We start from the raw sequence: 6,874 nt of genomic DNA on the forward strand, positions 1-6,874 counted from the left end.
GGCAACTTATCCCACATTGGTGGGTATATAGTTAATTATTTTAAAAGCTTATTAGATTGGCTCCGGTTTGGATTTACGCTTCATAATTTGTTTTGTTGTAATGAATTGAAGTTTCTGTAGCATGACAGATCTCTTATTGGAATTTTAGAATCGACTGATCTTTGAACTCTAAACACTTCCTCTCAAACTGTTTGTCTTTCGATTTCATCCATCCCTTCATCTTGCACTCTTTTGTCAGCACGAGAGATAACTTGCCATAGGTTGGCTGGTCAGAAAGGCCAAATTGCACTAACTATTAAGAATAGCCTAGCCAAAGCCACATTTCTTATAGGCATTTGGGTATCCCCAGGCGAGGGTATGCTTGGCGCTGTGATGCATTACTGGTGTTTGTGGGATATGTGTATGGTTTTAGTTGTTATTTCCTCTTATACCTGCATTCCTAATCACATCTCTAGAAACAATATGGTCCAAAATGATAGTAGTTTTACTTAGTCGGATTTTGCTACGACACTTAAAAAAATATTTTAATTTTTTTTATTATTTATCTATTTCTAATCGTCAGATTAAATATAGACCATTCAGATTTTAACTAATTGAAATCTTAATATACATGACTAGTACGATAAATATTTCAAAAATTAGAATCATTTCGTGCCACAATTAAATTATTTATTTCTATGAAAGCCTTCTTCATGACCATCAAAAGCGAAGGTGGCATGGAGAAGCCGCAGGCCGTCAGGAGCGGAGGTAGGGGCAAGAGAGTGCGGAACTGCAGGAGCAAAATTTGGAGGGGGGTGCAGAGGAGTCACGAGCATTGAGAGAGGAAGAACTAAGAGTGAAGGGGAGGGAGATGATGGCTGAGGAGCTGCGGACAGATAGGAAGACAAAGGAGCCATGTAGGGGCTACTGGGGGGGGTGCAAAAGAGCCGCCAGTGGTGTTGGAGGGGGGATTGATGCATAGAAGCCACAAGTAGAAAAAAGAAAAAAATATTATTTTTTAAAAAATAATAAAATATATAAAAATAATAATATATAATATTTTAAAATTTTTTATAATAAAATATTATAAAAGAATACCTTGCTAAGGTAATAATGAAGAAGTACCTCTTGCCACCAAGGCAAGAAGCATTGGATGCAAGCATGGGTTCATCGAAGTTCATTTCCAACCCTGGACGAGTACAGATCTTATTTCAAAATCCAACCCAAAATTCTATCTTGCATTGGTTTTGGATTAGATTCATAGGCTGTTGACCTTAATACCCTACCCATAGCATTACTTGAAGAATTACCTTCTTTCTAGAGATTTCTTGCAAAATTTCTAAATCTTGATATATCAATTATCTCAATGGATGGCTAACATTGGGACGAGCTGAGATTTTGATGTATCTTGTTCAATATGGAAATTGGGGAAATTTGAAGGGTATGAAATATAAGATATGGATTACATTGCATGGGATTGAAAATATAAGATCTATATGTGGCCCGGAATATTGATTTAGCTTAATTATTAAATCTAACCCAAATCATCGGTTTTCAAATATGGATCAGGTCAGGTGCAATCCGGTCGGTCATGGGTTAACCTGACTGCTGAATGGGGCAAATGATAGACGTTATTTCTGTGCAATTATACCAGGAAAGGAAATAACAATTTCGGCAAGGACTCCGTTCTGTGGAGATATCGGCGTTACTTATCGACCATTCGGACGGACCTCCACCAGCCCCTTGTTCGCCCTTTCTCCGGTTTCGCTTCTCACTTCACCCGTTTTCACATTAGGGTTTCTCCCCCCGCCCCAGGATCCTCAGGTACCAATTCGAGGTTTCTCCCCCCACCCCGGGATCCTCAGGTACCAATTCGAATCTCCTCCCACGGTTTTCTTCTTTCTTTTGCTAATCGTGAGACACGAATTCGTTGCTGTTGATTTTGTTTTCGTCTTGGAGTTTGGTGTGCGAATGCTTCCTTCTCGTTGATAATTACTGCCTTAGAAATATGCATAGATTCAAAGAAAAGAATCACTCTGAATATATTTTAAAAATTCGAGGGACGATCTTAGAACTCGTATACAGCCTTTTTTTTTTTTTTTTAATTTATCATTTTTTTGGGTACCTCGAAATACTTGATTTGTACCCCCCCTTCTGGTAGTGAACTCCCTAAGCCCTGTTTCATGTAATTATATTTAATTTATATTCAAGAATACTCTCCTCATATTGAGGCCCGTTGGAAGATGACTTTATGCTAAACGCTTTATCTTTCTCTCTCTGGCAATTTTGCGCTAGATCACCAATTTGTTTGAGCCCTTTGGAACGGTGGTCTCCTTCTATCGTGCAGAGAGAATCTATTGAGGATGTTTTATGGCTTTGTCGAGCTAAATTTGTAGGTAGGACAGGGTTTTAGCAGGTCAAGGACCCAGAATAATTGATAGTGAAGTCAAATGTACGTGTTGATGCAGTAGTTTCTTCTGAGGCTATGTATAAAAATTGGATGATATTTATGTCCATTTGTATCTTTGAGACACCCAGTCTAGTGTTTAACCCTTAGAACCATTGTTTAACTAGTATCCGAGGCATCACAGAACTTGAAAAGGTTGCAGCAACCCTGTATCTTGACGTGTGGAGTGGTTGACTGGATGAAGATGATACAATTGGGTGCAATAGGGGAGTTAAAGGAAAAGGTAGTTGAGGAATTGGTTTTTTTCAGAAGTGGAGATAGTGATTTGGCTCATATATCCCAATTATTTATTTGATTTAGTAGGGAAATATGTAAATGTTGAAAATAACTGCAGGAATCTGAATGCTGTTAAACCATAACTACATAAGATTTCATAAAACCTTTTGCTAGAAAACTTGGAGAAGGAGATGTTGCATAAGAATCTACATATATGAAGATGATCACTTTGATAAAACATACAGTTTTTTTTCTAGGAAACTCAGATGCATGAAGTGGACGAAGGATTTCACAAGCTTTATCTATGAGGTACACAAAGGGAAGAAGCTTTGAATTATATTAAGGATATGGTTGGGGTTCTACTTTTGGGATTCTTTTTTTTTTTTTTTTTTTTTGTAACCCAAGGCAAAGCAGTCAAGAGTATCAAACATTCTTTACCTATATGTAACAATGATAGATACAGATGATGCAAGTCATCAAGATGGAGCTAGCATATTTCTTTTGTTTTGCTTTCTATCTGCCCCCCCATCCACCCACAAAAAGAAAGAAAAAAAGAAAGAAAAAGAAGGAAAAAAGAAACTGTGGTGTGATGGTGTTTTTTGTGGGGTGGGGGGTGGGAGGGGAGGGTGTGTCAAAATACTAGCTAAAGCTATTTCGTGCTTCTGATCAACAGATATTGTCTTTTACATGTGCTCATAATATCATTTATGTTGCATGTCAAAGGAATGTATGACATATGCACCACCTGATCAAGATAGATTTCAAAGAAAGTTAAGAACTAAATGTCAAGGATTGGAAAAAAACAGAGAGCATTCTTCGTGATGAAAAAAATATGTGAAGGACTTGTTAAATATTTTTTATTGAAAGCACCGTGTTTTTAATTTAAAAGAATCCAAGTAATATATATGAAATAATATTGTTACTGAATTTGTTTTCCTAAAAAAATCAATTTGAGTTTTTTTTCTAACCCTAGATGAAGGCATTGGAAGCTCAACTTTGGATTTGGTGGTATGGCCGAAAAAGTGGTGCTGCGTGTTTAGGATGCCAAGATTGGTTACTTCTCGGATGGTATGGCTAGGGGAAAAGAGTATGGGGTTAGTGGATTCATGGAAGCCAAGGCTGCTATTAGGGAGAGTAGCGGCGAGGAGGATGCTACCTTAGAGGAGAGGTATGGAGAACAAGACACTGCTGAAGGGGGTACGAGGCCACCAATGTTGAGGGAAGTAGAGAGGCATAGGGTCCAGGTTTTAGGTTTAAGAGAATTATAAGTTGGTCCTGGTTAACCATCAGTATGGCTGAAGGTTGCCTAACCCTGGCCTGAGACTTTTGCAGGCCTTACCTTCCAGCCCAGCCTGACCTGAAGGTAATTATTGATCCGAAGTCATTTCATACTGACAGACCTACTTTTTTCCTGCCCTACACATATGCATGCCCACTTCTTTCTTTAAATGTTAAATTGCCAACCAGAATTTTGATTTGATTGACACACTTCAATACTATGCAAAAGATGCCAATTTCATTTGTGGAATAAGAATGAAGAAATAAAGATAGATGGAAGAAGCAAGCATGAAGTGATTTATATAGAATTATCCTACTAAACATGATGCTCCAAAGAAATGTAGCCTTCATGTCACATGGGCACATTAAGGAAATCATATAAACTTCCTGCACTCCAACAGGTACATGGTGGAGTTAAGTAACTGCTGGTTAATCTGATCCATATTTGCACAGCCATGCTATCCAATCTAATATGTTCTATGATCTGATTTTATGTAGACTCTGGCAATCTGATGTGAAGTAGGATTTGATCAGACCTATATAATTTCTAGCACATGGAACTTGTAGTGTCCATGGGATGTTAAGAAGAATTGGAATGTGTATATTCATTTTTCTTGAGAAGAGAGTATTGTCATTTGATAGGAAGAAAAAGAGCTTAGTATTTGGCTGCAAACTTATGTTGTCAAAGGCCACTGCCTATGTGTGACTACCTAGTATGCATGCATTTAGAGTCCAAGAATCAATGTGGCATGCCTGCTTCTGGTGACCAGAAAACTATCAGATAATCTAAACTTGCTGATTCATTAAAGAAAGAGCAGAAATATTCTACTAAGATGGCAGCTTGAATTAAGGAGTTTATTTATTGATGTCCTTATTTGAGAGAGAGAGAAAGGGAAGGAGATCCACCTGCACTATAATTACCCAAATTTAGGTATTTGGAATACACGTCCCAAGAATCGAATCCAGAACCTCTGGTTACCAAGTAGAGGGATATGACAACTGGGAAAGGTCCTAATTCACTGCTGATGTTAAGTTATTAAAGCAAGTGTTAATCTATTAGTCTAGGAAATATATCTTCTGACCTATTAATTAATAACAATCTGGTGCAAGCCAATATTTTAAAGAATTGAGTTTCAAATAAATCTTAAGCCATCCCAGATATTTTTACCTTCTGTTCTTCTTTTAGAGTTCTTTTTCATATATCATAAGGAGATTAATTTGCACGAATACATATTTAATTACATATTGGCTGATGAATCTTATTCTTTTTCATATTTCATTATACAAAGTCAGCAAATCGGTGATGTGTTATATGCTCTATTCTTCCATTTTATTTGTGACTATTAGCATTTGATCACAAAGGTGTGTTACTTTTTCTTTTTTCTTTTGTGTGTGTGTGTGTGTGTGTGTAGAATCATGAAATGATCCTGAAATTCTGGATACTGAGAATGTAATTGTACCTAAAGTTTATTTTATATATGCCTGTGAAAGGTTTGTGCATTTCTGCTAACATCGTGTAGAAACTATCAACAATTTCTAGATGGCTCCTCAATAGTTGTGATCAATGTTTCGCTGGAGTCACTCACATGAAACTCTGTTTCTGCCATTTAATCCAGTTTGGATGTCCCGGTTACGTAATGTAGTGATGGCAACAGGCTTATTAGCCTTTGCAGGTGCTGGCTTGTCATTTCCCTTCTTCTTCGTGTAAGTATGATTTTCTTGTTTCTGATGGTTCTCGGTGCATTGTGTGCGTCAGTGCATGCGTGTTTAACTGAGATAAGTGTTTTCCTTTCTCTTTTTTCTTTTCTGAAGGAAATCAAAAAATAAACCTGTAATCGATTCATCAAAGCCTCTGCCACCACAGGCTACTTTTCGAGGGCCATATGTGAACACTGGATCTCGTGATATTGGGCCAGACTCTTCCACCTATCCAAAAACATAAATTGCTTGTCTGATCACAGTCTCTTTTCACTTATAGAGAAACCATCTTCTGGGAAAAATATCTTGTGCTTTTCTGTATTAATAATTTGAGAAAATATATTCTTGTTATTGTAGTGTCATCAATAGCTTTCTTCTTGTTCTCTATTTGATTTCTTTTTATGCATTAATGTGAGAATGGACAAGTTAACTAATTATGGATTCAGGGAAATCCTTTTCATTGGAATTATTTCTGTATGTGGTATGGATATATAGGAAGAAAAAGCTTCTTTTCTTGCAGACATATTAGCATTGTCCATGCCTCAAGCTTGGGCACTGATTTTGCATATCTTGATTAGGCTTTTATCTCTATGATTTAATTACTCCTCTGCTAGCTAGGCAATGCGTGTACATTGCAGGTAGACAGTTGCATTTAATTGTAAGGTAATTCACAAATTATTGACTATATATGGGATAATACTAAAATTACAAAAAAGTGTTTAAACCATGCGATCACTCTGATGGCCATAGCTGCCTTTATAATGAACATAAGTACATCTTGTTAATTGTCCCTCTAGTCTTTGATTTAATGGATAATAATGTATTGCGAATATGGACGGGATAATTAGCAATATCGTGAACATAAGTTTTGTCCTATCGGATTTCCAAGGCAAATTTACTTACCAAGCAGAACTCAGCAACATCCTTGGAAGGTTTGTATGACTTCAAGTAAAACTTGGGTGCAGGTTCTAACTTCTATTTGAATATGTCTTTTTGATGGCACTTCTGATATTGAATGGGAATTATCTTCCTATGCAAGTATGTTGACAATCCAAGTATGCTGAGAATACATTAGTTGGCAACTTGGACAAATTAGTCCACAAGTCACTAACGATTATGATGACATTGGACTGTGAACTAAATATAAATAATACAAACCATATAAAGAAATCAGAAATGACACCATATAACTTAAATACATCCTGAATTGAAGTTATATGTAGTGAATAAGCATGT

General features: G+C 36.8%; 1 long non-coding RNA gene across 2 annotated transcripts; it reads left to right on the top strand.

Annotated features, from left to right (window-relative positions):
* Positions 1–1,690: 1,690 nt before the first annotated feature.
* On the top strand, positions 1,691–6,107 carry LOC105043022 (uncharacterized). 2 transcript variants are annotated; one of them, XR_831621.4, is made up of 3 exons: positions 1,691–1,844; positions 5,557–5,644; positions 5,753–6,107. It is a non-coding gene; the product is annotated as an uncharacterized lncRNA (long non-coding RNA). The 2 variants fall into 2 exon arrangements; XR_003800591.2 differs by having other exon boundaries at positions 1,695–1,844; positions 5,481–5,644.
* The last annotated feature ends 767 nt before the right edge of the window (positions 6,108–6,874 follow it).

This window comes from Elaeis guineensis, chromosome 4 (genome assembly GCF_000442705.2).
Source record: "Elaeis guineensis isolate ETL-2024a chromosome 4, EG11, whole genome shotgun sequence".
Classification (NCBI taxonomy): domain Eukaryota; kingdom Viridiplantae; phylum Streptophyta; class Magnoliopsida; order Arecales; family Arecaceae; genus Elaeis; species Elaeis guineensis.